Raw genomic sequence first — 19,467 nt, forward strand, 5'->3', positions numbered from 1 at the left:
TCAACACATCATATCCCCACATCTATATCAACACATCATATCCCCACATCTATAACAACACATCATATCCCCACATCTATATCAACACATCATATCCCCACATCTATATCAACACAGCATATCTACACATCTATATCAACACATCATATCCACACATCTATATCAACACAGCATATCTACACATCTATATCAACACATCATATCCCCACATCTATATCAACACAGCATATCCCCACATCATATCCCCACATCTATATCAACACATCATATCCCCACATCTATAACAACACATCATATCCCCACATCTATATCAACACATCATATCCCCACATCTATATCAACACAGCATATCCCCACATCATATCCCCACATCTATATCAACACATCATATCCACACATCTATAACAACACATCATATCCCCACATCTATATCAACACATCATATCCACACATCTATATCAACACATCATATCCCCACATCTATATCAACACAGCATATCCCCACATCTATAACAACACATCATATCAACACATCGGTATCAACACATCATATCCCCACATCTATATCAACACATCATATCCACACATCTATATCAACACATCATATCCCCACATCATATCCCCACATCATATCCCCACATCTATAACAACACAGCATATCCCCACATCTATAACAACACATCATATCCCCACATCTATATCAACACATCATATCCACACATCTATATCAACACATCATATCCACACATCTATATCAACACATCATATCCACACATCTATATCAACACATCATATCCCCACATCTGTATCAACACATCATATCCCCACATCTATATCAACACAGCATATCCACACATCTATATCAACACATCATATCCCCACATCTATATCAACACATCTATATCAACACATCATATCCCCACATCTATATCAACACATCATATCCACACATCTATAACAACACATCATATCAACACATCGGTATCAACACATCATATCCCCACATCTATAACAACACATCATATCACCACATCTATAACAACACATCATATCCACACATCTATATCAACACATCATATCCCCACATCTATAACAACACATCATATCACCACATCTATAACAACACATCATATCCCCACATCTATATCAACACATCATATCCCCACATCTATAACAACACATCATATCCCCACATCTATATCAACACATCATATCCCCACATCTATATCAACACAACATATCCACACATCTATATCAACACATCATATCCCCACATCTATATCAACACAGCATATCTACACATCTATATCAACACATCATATCCCCACATCTATATCAACACATCATATCCCCACATCTATATCAACACATCATATCCCCACATCTATAACAACACATCATATCCCCACATCTATATCAACACATCATATCCACACATCTATATCAACACATCATATCCCCACATCTATATCAACACATCATATCCACACATCTATATCAACACATCATATCCCCACATCTATATCAACACATCATATCCTCACATCTATATCAACACAGCATATCCACACATCTATATCAACACAGCATATCCACACATCATATCCCCACATCTATATCAACACATCATATCCCCACATCTACATCAACACAGCATTTCCACACAACATATCCAAACATCCATCGTAAACACATTGGATAAGAATTCAAGGTCTTTCCTGCTCTTCAATGTTCCTGTCACAGCCACAGCCCTAATAACAGGCCTGCCTAGGAAAGACAAGTTTCCAGTTCTTTTACAGTCCATCTGATTAGATGCTATCTTGACTGTAAACAGTTAATCATACTGTTTGATTGGCCTGGGGTCGTGGTGGCAGCACAGTATAGAGACACTGGATGCGACTTAGCAGAGGATTAGAATAACCACGTGGGGGATGCTGGGGGGTTGCTGGGGGATGCTGGGGGATGCGCTGATACACCAGTGTTCTTCTTGATTAATGATAGCTCAGTCGACTACAGCTGTGGATACAAATCACCCTAACAAATACTTTTTCAGATCTAGTGAACAGGGGCTGTGTTTCCATTAGGATAGCTGTTCTGTTATTAATGCCATTAAATAATCCTTTGAGTCCATCCAGCCATCTCTGTCTGACGTCAGTTTTGATTCCAGTGTTTTGAAGGTCTAGCTAGCTAGCTGTCTCTGGCTGTCCTTGCCTCTAAATTTGCTGTTGCGTCTGCTTGGGGATTACAGTTCTCTGAAACACCACAATCCATCCTGGCCTCAAAGACACCCTACCTACCTACCTCACCACTCGCTCTCACGTCAATCCACCTCACTGTGGGGGGGGGGACGTTCTCTGGTCAGAGCTCTAATTGAGTTTACAACTCCATGTGTTCTCTGCACCCACTCTCAGGCTATTTACTTTATAGTGCACTACATTTGACCAGGGCCTATAGACCTACCTCCTCACTCAGACAGACTGAGTTTCAATGATGGTGTGGGTGACATTGCGTGCTCAAGGTTACCTAAGAAGGGCATGGTACTGGAGCAGAGTCCAGTCCAGGGAAACACCCTTGTGGAAGTGACTTAGCATTTGACTTCAGTATTGTCTGATTGTGTTCATCATAAGGTGAGACAATACCGTCCGTCATTATAGTCTGTTGAAACGTCTCTTCGTTCTCTCCTTTGACGTAAAGTAGGCCTCTGTAGTCACAAGCTATCACTGATTGATGTGTTATTTGTTTTTGGCAGAGTAACAACCCAATTTCCTACCCTTGGTAAAATTCTATATATACCATTGTACATTATCATACACACTATTCCCTATAGTGTATAGTGCCCAATATAATGCACTAACATTGACCATTAAAGAAGAAGTTACTTTTCTCCTATAGCAATATGAAGCCATAGGCGACTAGTTAGACTAAATAGGTCCACCAGGGAATAGGCCTAACCTAGAAACCCAGTGCCCTGCATTCTGACCATCAGTTTCCTCTGAACATCTTGGGAAACGCAGAGAGAAGCACTATTGTTCTTAATGTGCAGGTTAGGATGGTGACCCACTGTGTAACTGCACTTTTCTTTTGTTGTTATTGAATCTTTATTTGAACCTAGCCTGATGAGCCCGTCATGTTGAGCCCTCAGCAGGCAGCTCACGTAGGGGATGTTTGTTGACACAGCCTACAGTAGAGAAGGGTAATGGTATTTTCCACTAGAGCTGTTCAAATACAATTATATGTAAACAAACATCATTGTAGGATGGTGACAGTCAGGGTCAAATTCAAATGAACTGAACTGATTCGGCTTGAGACGCCTCAATTCCTTGGTCTCTCAGGTGGTTGTCATTGCTGTTCAGCGTTCTGATTATGTCACCGTTTGAGGTCTCGCCTTAACATCTTTCTTTTAAGAGTGTACTATCAAGAACCTAAAAGAGTTCTTCTTTCAACTGAGGGTTCTACCTGGAACCAAAAAGGTGTCTCCTATGGGGAAAAGGTGTCTCCTATGGGGAAAAGGTGTCTCCTATGGGGAAAAGGTGTCTCCTATGGGGAAAAGGTGTCTCCTATGGGCGGAGGGTTGGTAAGAGGGAGTGATGGACAGATGTGACATAAGCTACGCTAAGAGGTAGCACGCAAGGTTGATGTAACAACATTTTTTTTTAAATAATATATATATAAGATCGTGTTCCACTGTTCCGTTCACAATACCACTGAGAACTCTATGGTCTGAGTCTCCTGTGAATGTTTGGCTGGCTCCTCTACAGAGTTGTGACTTTCCCCAACAGGAACCCACTCATGGCTCATAAACGTGGGAACACAATCTCAGGAGAATAATCGCCCCGTATCAGGGCATTTTGCTCATTTTTCAACCACACTCATTGTTTATTATGTTCTTCACACAAGGGTAACGACCAAAAATGTGACATTTGTTTAGATGAATAAGCCTAGTTCAGAACATCTGAACCACATGATATATGAGAACTACACAGTGCATGGGAATATAGTAGGTTATAAGTATTACTGTCTACCTGAATAGGCCTAGAGCGAATGGCATTGTACCAGCACCAGACAATGTATGGGAACTAAACAATATACACTGAGTATACCTAACATTATGAACACCTTCCTAATATTGAATTCTCTCTCCCTCTCTCTCTCTCTGTCTCTCTCTCTCTCTCTCTCTCTCTCTCTCTCTCTCTCTCTCTCTCTCTCTGTCTCTCTGTCTCTGTCTCTCTCTCTCTCTCGGTCTCTCTGTTTCTCTCTCTCTGTCTCTCTCTGTAATATAAACTCATGACTAAGGTTGATCTAGTCCTACTGTTAAATAAACTCATGACTAAGGTTGTGGATTTGCTCTCTAATCTACAGAAAGCCAGGCTTGCTAGACGGTGTTTGGATGTTGGAAGGCTGGGTGTAGGTTTAGATGGATCCAGGTTATGTTTGGATGTTGGAAGGCTGGGTGTAGGTTTAGATGGATCCAGGTTATGTTTGGATGTTGGAAGGCTGGGTGTAGGTTTAGATGGATCCAGGTTATGTTTGGATGTTGGAAGGCTGGGTGTAGGTTTAGATGGATCCAGGTTATGTTTGGATGTTGGAAGGCTGGGTGTAGGTTTAGATGGATCCAGGTTATGTTTGGATGTTGGAAGGCTGGGTGTAGGTTTAGATGGATCCAGGTTATGTTTGGATGTTGGAAGGCTGGGTGTAGGTTTAGATGGATCCAGGTTATGTTTGGATGTTGGAAGGCTGGGTGTAGGTTTAGATGGATCCAGGTTATGTGCCTTTAGTGTTATTACAGGGAGGAGTTAAGGGTGTGAATGTTTAAACGTTAAAACAAAAGTTGAGATCCTTAAGGTTAAGAAAAATCCCTAAGGGAAACAACTACTTCAAGGTCTCGGAGCGAGTGACGTTACCGATTTGAATTGCCACTAGCGCGCACCGCTAACTAACCAGCCATGTCACATTGGTTACATAGGCACGTTTGACTGTCCACTGATATATGCAACATGGACAGTCAAAGGACAGTCATAGGTTTTTACTATTTCGTAATAGCTGCAGTAGGACTTGTGATGTATGAGTACTATCACCATGCTACAGAGTATGCAAGAAATCTAACCAGCGCATGCTTCAATTGAGGCTAAATATTTGATACACCCCAACACAGTAAAACAACCCATATGTCTGACAGCCTGTCATCTAGGCTGTGTGTCTGTGATATTTTCTGTCCCCAATGCGAACGAAATGCGAACTTCGCAGGTTTTCCGGCTGCCCGATGAACTAACGGTAGGCATATCATATGATTGATTATAACACCACGCCACTGGCTAATCCCTGGCATCCCTGCCCTATGGTATGTTGGCCAGAAATGCCAACTATTTGCAAGGCAGCAAGGAGGCTTCCATTTTGTCCATCCGTGTTTACTTCCCTATGCTGAATAAGAAGAATCACCACAAAGAGATGGACACTGAGAAGTTTGCTAGGCGGGAATGTGTGAGCTGGCACATTTTTTAACCCCCCCCCCCTGTTTTTCTCTGTGGAATCATTTTTGTGGGGTGAGGTCACCGGCAAACCCAACTCTCAGCTGATGATGGGAGGGATGATCCAACTGGAAAAACACTGGACAGGTGGAATTTCTAATGAGGCTGGAATTTGTGGAATTTTAAGGCTGTGTTGTTGTGGTTCTCTGTTAACATACTAGTCCTCGATCCCCATCCAACATTCCTGCATACCTTGCATATTGAATTTTGGGGAAAAGTTAGTTGGACATTGTAACAGGGGGGTAGTTATTGTTAGATGTAAAGTGAGGTAGCATAGCTGGACATTCGACATTGTTAGATGAACATTGAATTCTGGGAAAAAAATTATGAATTGGATATTGTCAGTTGGACATTGTATAAGTAGGGTCACATAGCCCAGATCAGGGTTGCCCAAACCCGGTCCTGTCGCCCCCCTGGGTGCATGTTTTGGGTTTTGTCCTTGCACTACACAGTTGATTCCAATAAATAATGCTAGATGACAATACATTTTTAGGTGATCTAGCTCAGGGGTAGGCAACCCTGTTCCTGGAGTGCTGCAGATGCTATACTTTCACACTGTGAAATCCCACTGTGGGTTTAATGAATGCACTGCTAGTAGACCTCTGAAATCTATACTGCTATGACACACACACACACACACACACACACACACACACACACACACACACACACACACACACACACACACACACGCACCCGCACCCACTGCTGCCGGCTCTCTGTCCCTCTTTCCCTCCCAGTTAGACAGCAAGGAGAGATTTTGTCATTTCTCTGACTGCTCACAGTTGAACTCAGGAAACGAGACGGAGGACTTGCGGTAGACTCATCTCATCACTTTCAGATCAGATCTAACTGCTTTAATTCATATTAAGCTGGGGCGTTCTCCTTTCATTAACATGAGATGATCGCTAGATGACATATAGCACTCTGATATGAGCTGTGTGCGTCATGTCATGTGCTCGTTCATTTGTCCAGTAGTCTGTCATTATGAGCTGGCCTCATCCCATGTCGTCCTATGGGGCCCTTTAGCTTATTACATGTCAAACAGGAAGCAGTGTGTGTGTGTGATGTCACACAGGAAGCAGTGTGTGTGGGTAGGCAGGGGGCAGGAACCTTCCGTGACTCTGGAGCTTACTGATAGAGAGAGGCTTTGAGGCACACACACATCTCACAGCCTGCTGCCAGCCTGCTGCCAGCCCCCAGACATCACTGTGCCGTGCCTCATGGGTATGCCACATCTCACAGATAGAGCCGAGACACACACACACACACACACAATCTCTTTCATAATGGATATTTAATGATTGTCAGTGTGAGCTTAGCTAATTTTTGACTATAAAATGCATTATGCAAAGTGTTAGGCTGTCTTGTTCCTAGACATCACAGTGACCATGAATCTGATGGGTTGAACATAGATTGACTATAACAGGCCAACTAGAAACAAAGCCATTGGTAATAAAAGGATGGGAACCGGGGTTGGGGTCAATTCCATTTTTATTCCGAAAGTAAACCAAATTCCAATTCCAAGTTTTCCCTCATTGAAAAGTATTGAATAGAATTGGAATTGGAATTTCAGTGTACTTCGTGAATTGACTGGAATTGAAATGGAATTAACCCCAACCCTGATGGGAACCATTAAGCCTAGGTGCTTTATGGTATATGGTCCATGTTGGCCTCTGTTATTTTTAATATCATAAACATTACCACGCTCTTTACAATCAATCTTTATTCTCTCTGGTTGTCTTCCATTGTTTCGCGGCCTGTGAGGCTTTTCATCAGCTTCCCCAAAACAATCGGTGCCGGGTGAACCCAGAGCCTTTGGCTAGAGCGAGACCTATTCATTTAGGGTTTGTATTATTTCAATATAGCCATCGTCATCACTCTCCGAACCTTGAGCCATCTGTGCCCACAAAAGCAGGAAACCCCCACACTGTGACCTATTTCGTTCCAGGAGCCCGTTGGGAACCTAATTTGTCTGAATGGCTTCTAATAGAGAATGTTTAATGAGGTGTAGTGACTGGGTGGTAATGTTGTTGTGTTGTCACAGAACGTTGCAGACGCTACTGCAGCAGTTTAGCCTAGAATCTGTGATGCTGTGGTTTACTCCCAGTTGTAAAAAAGAAAAAAAGAAGGGAATTTAGAGTTATTTATTGTGAGGGAGTCCATGTAGACTACAGTATAATGTAAGAAATGTCTCATTTTTAGTGATCTTCTATCTGATTTTATTTTGGGGGGCTATGTTAAAGGGATGTTGTCAAGGAGGCCCTTCATCTCCTTCCCCATAGTCAGATGAAGTCGTGGATACCATTTTTATGTCTCTGTGTCCAGTATGAAGGAAGTTGGAGGTAATTTCACAAGCCAATGCTAACTCGCGTTAGCGGAAGTAGATAAAGGGTCTCATTGCCAAAATCCCCAAGTATCCCTTTAATAATCCCTTTAATAATCTGCAAACATACAACACAACTCAATTTTGTCTTATTTTGTCCCTGTCTGTGTTAAATTCACCATGTCTCTGCTGTGGTTGGGTGGAGGAAGAATCCTCTCTCCCTCCGCCTCTACTGCAGTGTCCCAGGACTATGTGGCTGGCTATTGACTACTGCAGTATTATGTAACACTGCTGACTAACAGCTGTGTGTGTGTGTGTGTGTGTGTGTGTGTGTGTGTGTGTGTGTGTGTGTGTGTGTGTGTGTGTGTGTGTGTGTGTGTGTGTGTGTGTGTGTGTGTGTGCTGTGTGTGTGTGTGTCTGTGTGTCTGTGTGTGTGTGTGTGTGTGTGTGTGATTCATGCCGTTTTAAAGGCGAGCAGAGTGGATGCCGCATAAAACAAAATCTCCTTGTTACATTAAAAGCCAGCTCGGAATCAGTCAATCAGAGCTGAGGACGGCCCCTCTCTTCTCATTCACCCGTACACTGCTAACACACAATACATCATCTTACCTGGCACTGTGCAAATGACCTTGAAGGCACCTTGATGACACTACTGTTCTACGCGCTTAGAAGGGGGAACACACAGCTTTGTGTGTGTGTGTGTGTGTGTGTGTGTGTGTGTGTGTGTGTGTGTGTGTGTGTGTGTGTGTGTGTGTGTGTGTGTGTGTGTGTGTGTGTGTATATGTGTCTGTGGGTCTGTGTGTCTGTGTGTGTGTGATTCATACTGCGGGACTGCTGAGCTAGCTCTTGTCCTGGCTGTCTTCTATTCTGTATTACAGGGCAGTACTGACTCCCCTGTCCTGGCTGTCTTCTATTCTGTATTACAGGGCAGTACTGACTCCCCTGTCCTGGCTGTCTTCTATTCTGTATTACAGGGCAGTACTGACTCCCCTGTCCTGGCTGTCTTCTATTCTGTATTACAGGGCAGTACTGACTCCCCTGTCCTGGCTGTCTTCTATTCTGTATTACAGGGCAGTACTGACTCCCCAACCTGGCTGTCTTCTATTCTGTATTACAGGGCAGTACTGACTCCCCTGTCCTGGCTGTCTTCTATTCTGTATTACAGGGCAGTACTGACTCCCCTGTCCTGGCTGTCTTCTATTCTGTATTACAGGGCAGTACTGACTCCCCTGTCCTGGCTGTCTTCTATTCTGTATTACAGGGCAGTACTGACTCCCCTGTCCTGGCTGTCTTCTATTCTGTATTACAGGGCAGTACTGACTCCCCTGTCCTGGCTGTCTTCTATTCTGTATTACAGGGCAGTACTGACTCCCCCTGTCCTGGCTGTCTTCTATTCTGTATTACAGGGCAGTACTGACTCCCCTGTCCTGGCTGTCTTCTATTCTGTATTACAGGGCAGTACTGACTCCCCTGTCCTGGCTGTCTTCTATTCTGTATTACAGGGCAGTACTGACTCCCCTGTCCTGGCTGTCTTCTATTCTGTATTACAGGGCAGTACTGACTCCCCCTGTCCTGGCTGTCTTCTATTCTGTATTACAGGGCAGTACTGACTCCCCTGTCCTGGCTGTCTTCTATTCTGTATTACAGGGCAGTACTGACTCCCCAACCTGGCTGTCTTCTATTCTGTATTACAGGGCAGTACTGACTCCCCTGTCCTGGCTGTCTTCTATTCTGTATTACGGGGCAGTACTGACTCCCCTGTCCTGGCTGTCTTCTATTCTGTATTACAGGGCAGTACTGACTCCCCTGTCCTGGCTGTCTTCTATTCTGTATTACAGGGCAGTACTGACTCCCCTGTCCTGGCTGTCTTCTATTCTGTATTACAGGGCAGTACTGACTCCCCTGTCCTGGCTGTCTTCTATTCTGTATTACAGGGCAGTACTGACTCCCCTGTCCTGGCTGTCTTCTATTCTGTATTACAGGGCAGTACTGACTCCCCTGTCCTGGCTGTCTTCTATTCTGTATTACAGGGCAGTACTGACTCCCCTGTCCTGGCTGTCTTCTATTCTGTATTACAGGGCAGTACGGACTCCCCAACCTGGGTCCTGAGCATCTCCTTTTGCTGCTTAATGAATGCACCAATACAAACATGATGTCATTATAATCTTTCTCTCCTATGTGTAGGCTACACGCACACATTGACATACTTACCAAAACAAACACAACCCCCCTCTCACTCTCACTGACTCTCCTGCACTTTACTCCCTCCCTCACTCTCTCTCTCTCTCTCTCTCTTTCTTTCTCACTCACTCACTCACTCACTCACTCACTCACACACACAGACATGCACACACACCCTCAGCTCAGCACGGAAAACAAACAAACGCTGCAACGTAGCCTGCCGTGAGGGGGCTTTCTGTCTGTCCGTCTGTCTGTCCGTCTGTCTGTCCATCTGTCTGTCTCTAGGTCTCTTATTTGCGAGTCAGATCTACCCTGCTCTCTGCTTGGTCGGCGGAGCCTGGCAAAGCTCTTTATCACTGGGTGCACTTTAAACCGCCCTCAGTAATTAAATCACCCTTTTCGATGTCAACTGCAGGAAGGCAGGCAGGCCGCTGTGCCACCGGTGGCTCTATTGGCAGGAGCCTCCACCTGTCATAATATTTCACTGTTTCACTTCTTAAGTGCTTAACAAAATTACATTTTGTTGATGCAGTTTATTTAGATTCTTAAATGTATTTCAGTGTTGTTATTGTCTATTGTTGATAGTTATCTCTAGGCTACAGAATGAATTTCAGTTTCTCTCCTCTGGTTTGCTGAAGTTGTTTACAAGCTATAGTACTTTGTCAGTGGCTGCAGTACTGTGGCCCCGGCAGTACTGTGGCCCCGGCAGTACTGTGGCCCCGGCAGTACTGTGGATCCGGCAGTACTGTGGCCCCGGCAGTACTGTGGCCCCGGCAGTACTGTGGCCCCGGCAGTACTGTGGATCCGGCAGTACTGTGGCCCCGGCAGTACTGTGGCCCCGGCAGTACTGTGGCCCCGGCAGTACTGTGGATCCGGCAGTACTGTGGCCCCGGCAGTACTGTGGCCCCGGCAGTACTGTGGCCCCGGCAGTACTGTGGCCCCGGCAGTACTGTGGACCCGGCAGTACTGTGGACCCGGCAGTACTGTGGATCCGGCTGCTCTAATCACTGCTCCCTACATTCTTAGAAAAAAGGTGCTATCGAGAACCTGAAAGCCCTCTTTGGCTGTCCCCATAGGAGAACCCTTTTCGATTCCAGGTAGAACCATTTTGGTTCCATGTAAAACCCTGTACACAGAGGGTTCTACATGGAACCCAAAAGGGTTCTACCCTTTTTTTCTAAGAGTGTACCACACCACTGTAATAACTGGGAAACGAGTGCTCTGTTGCCACCATCCATCAAATGTTGTGTGTTTGTGTGTGAGTAGGAACCCATCTCTTCTGGGACGGATGGGTGTTTTATAAAATAGTCTCCTCACTGACACTCCCCCTCACACGGCTGGGAAGCAGCAAATGCTATTACTCACATCCCAACACCATATAGGCCAGTCTCCTCTCCTCCCCTCCTCCCTTCCACCACACTCACCTCTCAGGGGCTCTGCTACAAATGTGTCAATGCATTTAAATTGGCATCTCTCTCTTTTAGTCCCTCAATCTCTTTCTCTCTTTCGCTCTCTTTCTCTCTCTCTCTCTCTCTCTCTCTCTCTCTCTCTCTCTCTCTCTCTCTTCGCTCTCTCTCTTTCTTTCTCTCGTTCTCTCTTTCTATCTCCTTCTCTCTCTTTCTCTCTCTCTGTGTCTAACATAAAGAACACCTTCCTAATATTGAGTTGCTACCCCCCCCATTTGCCCTCAGAACAGCCTAAATTTGTCAGGACTCTACAAGCTGTCAAAAGCATTCCACATTCCAAAGCATTCCAATGCTTCTGTTAGCAGTTGATGTTATTCTTTAATAACACAGACCCCAAAGCAAATCAGGGTTTATTCAAATAGGACAAATCATGCTTGGAAGTAGATGGTCATTCTCCCCTGTCCTCAGTGAAGCTCTCCTGAGACTCTCCCCTGAACAAAGGGACAGGATGTAGTTTTATAACCCAGCCCTAGCCTGTGGTTGACCAATTAGAAGTCCTTGCAATAAAACTGGGCCAATGGCCAGATAACAAGTATCCTATTTCAGGCTCAATATATAGACAAATTCCTCCCATGTCTCTGCATTAATCACCTATTAAAGAAAAAAAACACTATTTCCATTGATCGTTAGTACTTTATTGACTTTTAGTCCTCTGTCTCTCTCTTTATCTTGGAAATATTCGTACACTTCTCATAGTTGTGTCAAGTTGGCTGGATGTCCTTTGGGTGGTGGATCATTCTTAATACTTGCGGAAAACTGTTGTGTGTGAAAAACCCAGCAGCATTTGCAGTTCGTGACACAAACCGGTGTGCCTGGCACCGACTACCATACCCTGTTCAAATGCATTTAAATCTTTTGTCTTTCTCATTCACCCTCTGAATGGCACATATGCACAATCCATGTCTCAATTGTATTAAAAGGCTTCAAAATCCTTATTTAAACTGTTTCCTCCCCTTCATCTACACTGATTGAAGTGGATTTAACAAGTGACATCAATAAGGGATCATAGCTTTCACCTGGATTCATCTGGTCAGTCTATGTCATGGAAAGTGCATGTGTTCTTAATGTTTTGTACACTCAGTTTATATCTTCACTCTCACTCAGCTTCTCTCTCTCTCAGTCTCTCTCTCTCAGCTTCTATATCTTCACTCTGTGTTTCGGTTTGTTGCGCATCACGGAATTATTCATTGACTGAGACCCACTGCTTGCATATTAGCTCTTCCTGTTGTTGGAAACACAGTGAAGGTTAAGAACAGCATGTGAAATGATCCTGTAAATAATTCATACAGGACATCCCTCTGCTAGCCAAGGGTTCTTCAGCTGTCCCCCATAGGAGAACCCTATTTGGTTCCAGGTGGAACTCTTTTGGGTTCCATGTAGAACCTTCTGTGAAAAGGGTTCTACATGGAACCCAAAAGGGTTCTACCTGGAACCAAAAAGGGTTCTCCAAAGGATTATCTTATGGGGACAGCAGAATAACCCTTTTAGGTTCTAGAAAGCACCTTTTTTTCGAAGAGTGTAGATGGACCCCTCTTTGTCCCTGTTGCCAAGGATTTTAAACTGCCAGGCATCTCAGCTATACATTGCTTGTTGTCAAGGTGTTTTTCTTGAAGAGGGCTTTGTTAGCAGTTGTTAATGGGTGTTTCCCATGCAGCAACCTATTCCCTATATAGCCCTATCGGCTCTGGTCAAAAGTATTGCACTATATAGGGAATAGGATGCCATTTGGGACATGGCCAATGATTTGTACTGTAACCCTGGTCTGTTGAGGTCCTCCTATGTTTCCTCCTCTCTCTGTCTCTCTCCCTCCCTTTGTTAAGGCCAGGCAGGCTGTTATGCACCTGACCAAGTCTAGCTGGCAGCAGCGCAGCCCCAGAAACCACCTGTTTCCTGCCAGTCCTCTATCATCCAGCCTGTGGCTACTTCACTTCAACCCCAAGCCCTCCTACCTCTCTCCCTCTCTCCTACAGTCCCTGACTTGCTTTCACTTTTCACACCAACCACTCAGGACCCCAACATGATTTATTGCCAGTTTCATTTTCTCATGAAAGCCCTCTAATAAAAATGGTTGCATGGGAAGGGTGAGGTATCGGATGAAATTGTTTTATATCTAAATGGCAGCAGCAAAGGAGGAATGGACCGGTCGAAAGCTCAATCATGGGAGCGTAAATTAGTGAACAGGTGGTTAAATTGCCCTGCGTGAGTCATTGTGTGTGTGTGTGTGTGTGTGTGTGTGTGTGTGTGTGTGTGTGTGTGTGTGTGTGTGTGTGTGTGTGTGTGTGTGTGTGCGTGCGTGCGTGCGTGCGTGCGTGCGTGCGTGCGTGCGTGCGTGCGTGCGTGCGTGCGTGCGTGCGTGACACTTGTTTTGATCTGAGCAGCTATTGTAGCCCAAGGCCTACTATATAAGGTGTTGTGACACATGAGACGGGACAGACTTCCAGCCATTAGCCATCGATAAATCACCTCTAAGTGTCTCAGCCAAGTCAATGTAAATGTCATTGTTATTGACTGTGGCCTAATGGTCATTGGGTTGGGAAGGGTAAACTGACCTGACACCTTGCTTACCCAAGGAATTCCGCAACATGCACTGATAGCATTTGTGTCTAATGATTCCATTGTGGAGCTAAATGAGCTGGCACCAAGACTGACTAAACACACTGTAAGGCCTGGACCAGAGCCATATGAATGAGCCATCTGTGCTCGTACAGTTCAGTTCCACACATGGGACGCCATTGTGTGTCAAATGGGAATGATGTGTCTAGATTAACGTCTTTGATGGAGAAGATTGTGAGTTGCCCCCTTCTCACGTCCCTATTACCCACTGTGGGTTGTTTTCATTTTCCCCCTCAGTCACTCTCTTTATGTTTCTCTCTCTCTCTCTCTCTCTCTCTCTCTCTCTGTCTCTCTCTCTCTCTCTCTCTCTCTCTCTCTCTCTGTCTCTCTCTCTCCCTCCCTCTCTCTCCCTCTCTGTCTCTCTTGCTCTCTGCCTCTCTCCCTCTCTCTGTCTCTCTCTCTGTATCTCTCTCTCCCTCTTTCTCTCCGTCTCTCTCGCTCTCTGTCTCTTGCTATCTGCCTCTGTCTCTCTCTCTCTGTATCTCTCTCTCCCTGTCTCTCTCTCTGTCTCTCTCTTTCTGTCCCTCTCACTGTCTCTCTCTATCCCTCACCCCCCTCTCTCTGTCGAGTTTTGTGACTCTGCTCTTTCCTACATGGTCTAAATCTGTCTGTCCTAAGTCTCGCTGGGCCACAGTAAATATATCCTGAAGTAGCGCGAGTCACATTGCTCTCAGTATTGTTCCACATTTTTGACCCGGTGGAGAGAAAAATCCTGGTCTTTATTTACTATAATCGGACATCCTGTTTACCCCGACCGCTTTCCCAAAGAAACAAACTGCTTACCGACAGATTAAAATCTGTTTGTGACATTTTATGTGTTTGTATCCGACGCCGACAGCAGGTCGTGACCAAAACAAGTGAACAATTTATAAAAACACAGTTTTGGGGCCCTGTGAGTAACCTCAATTAAAACTTTGAGGAGGAAGTCATGTCTCATTGATTGGTCATTGAGGGGTCATACGGACATGTCTACAGGAAGTCTGTCTACAGGCAACAGGAAGTAGTGATGTTTGGGGCATAGTGGAGCTCTAGGTTCCCAAGCCACCTGGGTCATGGTCATCATCAACAACCATCAGGTTCATTTGAACCAGAATGTGAACAGGGCTTCACTTACTGTGAGATCCTGTATAGTCTACACTCTGATAAGACCATAACCCACTAGTCTACACTCTGATAAGACCATAACCCACTAGTCTACACTCTGATAAGACCATAACCCACTAGTCTACACTCTGATAAGACCATAACCCACTAGTCTACACTCTGATAAGACCATAACCCACTAGTCTACACTCTGATAAGACCATAACCCACTAGTCTACACTCTGATAAGACCAGAACCCACTAGTCTACACTCTGATAAGACCATAAGCCACTAGTCTACACTCTGATAAGACCATAACCCACTAGTGTACACTCTGATAAGACCATAACCCACTAGTCTACACTCTGATAAGACCGTAACCCACTAGTCTACACTCTGATAAGACCGTAACCCACTAGTCTACACTCTGATAAGACCATAACCCACTAGTCTACACTCTGATAAGACCATAACCCACTAGTCTACACTCTGATAAGACCGTAACCCACTAGTCTACACTCTGATAAGACCGTAACCCACTAGTCTACACTCTGATAACACCAGAACCCACTAGTCTACACTCTGATAAGACCATAACCCACTAGTCTACACTCTGATAAGACCATAACCCACTAGTCTACACTCTGATAAGACCATAACCCACTAGTCTACACTCTGATAAGACCATAACCCACTAGTCTACACTCTGATAAGACCGTAACCCACTAGTCTACACTCTGATAAGACCATAACCCACTAGTCTACACTCTGATAAGACCGTAACCCACTAGTCTACACTCTGATAAGACCATAACCCACTAGTCTACACTCTGATAAGACCATAACCCACTAGTCTACACTCTGATAAGACCGTAACCCACTAGTCTACACTCTGATAAGACCATAACCCACTAGTCTACACTCTGATAAGACCGTAACCCACTAGTCTACACTCTGATAAGACCATAACCCACTAGTCTACACTCTGATAAGACCGTAACCCACTAGTCTACACTCTGATAAGACCATAACCCACTAGTCTACACTCTGATAAGACCATAACCCACTAGTCTACACTCTGATAAGACCGTAACCCACTAGTCTACACTCTGATAAGACCATAACCCACTAGTCTACACTCTGATAAGACCGTAACCCACTAGTCTACACTCTGATAAGACCGTAACCCACTAGTCTACACTCTGATAAGACCATAACCCACTAGTCTACACTCTGATAAGACCATAACCCACTAGTCTACACTCTGATAAGACCATAACCCACTAGTCTACACTCTGATAAGACCATAACCCACTAGTCTACACTCTGATAAGACCATAACCCACTAGTCTACACTCTGATAAGACCATAACCCACTAGTCTACACTCTGATAAGACCGTAACCCACTAGTCTACACTCTGATAAGACCGTAACCCACTAGTCTACACTCTGATAAGACCATAACCCACTAGTCTACACTCTGATAAGACCATAACCCACTAGTCTACACTCTGATAAGACCATAACCCACTAGTCTACACTCTGATAAGACCATAACCCACTAGTCTACACTCTGATAAGACCGTAACCCACTAGTCTACACTCTGATAAGACCGTAACCCACTAGTCTACACTCTGATAAGACCATAACCCACTAGTCTACACTCTGATAAGACCGTAACCCACTAGTCTACACTCTGATAAGACCGTAACCCACTATAGTGGAAACAACATTGATTCGACCAGTGTGTTCCCAGTGGGAAAGTTAGAACATTTTCTGAGCAGGTATAACATTTACATTACATTTAAGTCATTTAGCAGACGCTCTTATCCAGAGCGACTTACAAATTGGTGCATTCACCTTATGATATCCAGTGGAACAAGCACTTTACAATAGTGCATCTAAATCTTTTAAGGGGGGGGTAGAAGGATTACTTTATCCTATCCTAGGTATTCCTTAAATAAGAGTAGCCTACTCTTTTTATTTCTTTTTGTAGGCTGATTCCAGAGTTCTTAGAATGAAATGTGAGATTTGTTCTCACTAGTAAAGTTTTATATTATAAATGATCACTTTGCTTCATTGAAAATGATCAACAAAATGATCTCTGTGTTAACCAGTTCTTTTTTGACGTGTCACTCAGTTCACTCCATGGAGTGACTGTTTTATAAATGCACCCTGCAATCTCTAACCCACATAGCAAAGCAGGGCAGGTGAATAGAAAAGTACTGCCAAGCCGTGGACCTGTGGCATCTGTGTGAGGCAGGTCAGGCCTGTACCCCGGTGACCTTAAGGACTGTACGAGCCTGTTCCTGCGGTTTTGGGACAGGGGTGCCAGAAGCTTAGCCTGACGAGAGAGAACATAAGCACTTTGCAGAACTGACATTGTTGCAGGTCTGGTTCATGTTAATACTGCACATTCAGATCCGCGGTGTGAGTCTGGAATTTTTCTCTCTCTTTCTGTCGCTCTTTCTCTCTTTTTTTGTTTCTCTTTCTTTCTTTCTGTCGTTCTTTCTGAGCAGCCTTTCTGCACTCAGTCAGTGTTATAGGTACACCTGCTAGGCTGCAGCAGCATACCACCCTGCATCCTGCTGTTGGCTTGCTTCTGAAGCTAAGCAGGGTTGGTCCTGGATGGGAGATCAGATGCTGCTGGAAGTGGTGTTGGAGGGCCAGTAGGAACCTCTGGTCTAATGAGAGCCCAATACCCCATGGCAGTTTAGGGGACATTCCCCTGAGTTTAGGTGCTGCCTTTCAGATGGGATGTTAAACAGGTGTCCTGACTCTCTGTGGTCACTAAAGATCCCATGGCACTTATCTTAAGAGTAGGGGTGTTCACCCCAGTGCCCTGACTAAATTCCCAATCTGGCCACCTAATTATCCCCAGCTTCCAATTGGCTCATTCATCCCCCTCCTCTCCCCTGTAACTATTCCCCAGGTTGTTGCTGTAAAGGGAATATGTTCTCAGTCAACTTACCTGGTAAAATAAGGGTTAAGTAAATACATTGGCATCATTATTTATTCTCACTGTTTCTCTCTTGTCAATCCACCTGTCATTAGAAGGAACTGAACTTGTTACAGGCTACTGTTGAGCCATAAATCAGACATGTAAAACACAATTTCTGTGGAGAAGGCATGATGAGGGGGTGTGGCCTTGTCTGACATGATGAGGGGGTGTGGCCTCATCTGACATGATGAGGGGGTGTGGCCTCGTTTAACATGATGAGGGGGTGTGGCCTCGTCTAAAATGATGAGGTGGTGTGGCCTCGTCTGACATGATGAGGGGGTGTGGCCTCGTCTGACATGATGAGGGGGTGTGGCCTCATCTAACATGATGAGGGGGTGTGGCCTCGTCTGACATGATGAGGGGGTGTGGCCTCGTCTGACATGATGAGGGGGTGTGGCCTCGTCTAACATGATGAGGGGGTATGGCCTCGTCTGACATGATGAGGGGGTGTGGCCTCATCTAACATGATGAGGGGGTGTGGCCTCGTCTGACATGATGAGGGGGTGTGGCCTCATCTAACATGATGAGGGGGTGTGGCCTTGTCTAACATGATGAGGGGGTGTGGCCTCGTCTAACATGATGAGGGGGTGTGGCCTTGTACTGTCCTCCTTAAGGTGTATGCAACCATAATGTGACAGCCAGCCAAACCCCAGTCAAGAACTTAACCAGAGTCAGGGATAGGCTTTCCATAAACCTCCAGTTTTATAGTTGAAACGGTGTAAAACTGTAGCAATACTGAACATTTTTATCATTGGAGCATCTCAGACTAAAAGGCATTATTAATGCACAACAGAGTCTAACCGACGTTTCATAGTCACATAGTGAACAATACAATACTTGACCAACACTGTACATAAAAAACATATCCTGCTTGAATATTGTTCTAAATAGGATTAGTATCTATATAACATGTAAGCTAACTTAATTAAGTGTGAAGCGAAATCACATGTAGAGAGAAGTTAGCTCCAAAACAGCACTTAACAGGTAGGCTAGGCTAACGAGGGAATACATGTAATCGATTTACTTAAAAACTCAGAATTAAAACATGACCTGCAGAAAATACTTACAATACTAAAAGATGAACATCTTAGAAATGATTTGTATTTACAGGCAATTCTTAACGAAGGCTTAACAAGAAGGATGGCAGAAGATAAACCGCTGTATTACGTCACTCTTTTCCAACAATGAGGCTGAACTGCATCATTTCCTATTTTTCCTGTTTTACCACCAACAAAGAAGTAGCACAGCGGAGTACAGGCTAGCTGCGGC

At 44.6% G+C, this 19,467-nt stretch overlaps 1 protein-coding gene across 4 annotated transcripts in view; it reads left to right on the top strand.

Moving 5' to 3' along the window:
* Positions 1-19,467, top strand: part of LOC106588990 (solute carrier family 45 member 4) — an 81,646-nt gene that overhangs the window by 32,829 nt on the left and 29,350 nt on the right. The window lies entirely within an intron of this gene.

This window comes from Salmo salar, chromosome ssa27 (genome assembly GCF_905237065.1).
Source record: "Salmo salar chromosome ssa27, Ssal_v3.1, whole genome shotgun sequence".
Classification (NCBI taxonomy): Eukaryota; Metazoa; Chordata; class Actinopteri; order Salmoniformes; family Salmonidae; genus Salmo; species Salmo salar.